Here is a 1,686-nt window from a genome sequence, read left to right on the forward strand (position 1 = left end):
ACATAAGCCAAAGTACAGTAAAGAGGAAGATGATAAGGTGTTCACGCTCGAAGAGAGTGAGGGAACATGTGAGGCGATGAGGAATAAGTTATGCGAAACACACATGGTCCAGCCAGGAGAGGGCACTAGCACCGCTGAGGTATCGTACATGGGACCAAGCGCCAAAGCTTCAAAACTGGAAGGCTACGCCATTCCTGATCAAACGGAAGTCCTAATGGACCTGTCCTGCCACTTTCTCTGCATCACGAGCTACCCCAGGGTGTGACTCAGATGTTTTCTTTAGATTCCTGTTTTTAATTTCCTGAATGTCAACCTTTTTTTATCTTCCCAAAATTCCAAGAAATGAAATCATGTTTCATCGCTCACTTTCTTTTTCAAGAGATCTGCTATATTTTCTTTTTTTTGTTCTCTTCAATTCTGATGATGCAGCTTTAAATAACATGACATGCTTGCGTACTTCATGCCCAGATCCCGAGAACTCCGTCAGACTTCAAATAATGAGTCAAAATTTGAAATATAAAGAATTTGAGAAAATAGGGACAACTAAAGAAAATTGGTTCATGGTTTGGAAAATGTCCGTCACTAAAGTAGAGTTTGAGGACAGTAAATGGGTTTAGACCCGTACAGAATGTTAACTTTAATGACTACGGTTTGTCACGAGCAATTGTACCGACAAAGAAGGGTCCATACGTCATTGAAAAATATTTCCAAGAGGAGCATTTGTATCTAGGCGACGTCGAAAGAAATGACGCCGACCCCGCTTTGAAAGCAGATGCAGTACTATGCCTAAATCGCTCCGGCGATGTCTTCGCACAGTTTGAGATGATGAAGGCTTTCATTCTCGCTACCCAAACACTATCAACCCTTTGCAAACCCATTTGAGCCGGTTACTCTTCTTTGATTACCCTCTTTGGAACCTGAAAGTATTATTAAAAATAAAATGAAAGAAAAAGAGAAATTGAAATGAAAAAGACAAATAAAAAAAAAGGAAGAAGAAAGAATTAAAAAAAAAGAAAAGAAAATATATATAAAAAAAAGAAAAGAAAAGAAAAGAAAAGATACAATGAAAATGAGAAAAGGAAAAGGAAGTGAAAAACAAAATAAAGCAGAAAAACAAAAAGAAATTCCAAAAAAAACAAAAGTGGCATGAACTACGTCTGACTTGATTCCGAAAGGATACGTAGGCAACCTCTCCCTGGGGTTCAGTCACACCAAAATAAAAATCCAAGAAGTCCCCCAAAAGTGAAACTAGGGTAGAAGTTATAATGGTTCGGCAATGATCCCGCCCAAAAGGTTCCAAAGTTGTAGTTCAATCCCGATTCTTTTCACCCCAAACCTTGTCCAAGTCCTTCTGATCAATCGGCAAAGACAGGAAAGTGGAAAACATCATTGTTGGAATCTGATAGAAATCAAATCGATAAGAATAAAGTGAGAAAGTCTTATCGGTGAAAACCTTCGGGCACCATGAGGCGATGAGAGTAGAGAAATCAAAAATGAGAGAGGTCGATTAGCGAAAACCCGCAAAGGGCGTGGTTGACCGGAAAAAGGATACTTCATCACTGAAAGTCCTGGAAAGGTTCTCCGGTTTAGAAACCCAGATCAATAGGTTCATGAGAAGCTGGATTTTGATACGGATCGGACATCCATCCCAAAAGGCATGTCATGTCAGTTTTAAGCCAGCATGCA

The sequence above is a fragment of the Nicotiana sylvestris genome, chromosome 2 (assembly GCF_000393655.2).
Source record: "Nicotiana sylvestris chromosome 2, ASM39365v2, whole genome shotgun sequence".
Taxonomy (NCBI): Eukaryota; Viridiplantae; Streptophyta; class Magnoliopsida; order Solanales; family Solanaceae; genus Nicotiana; species Nicotiana sylvestris.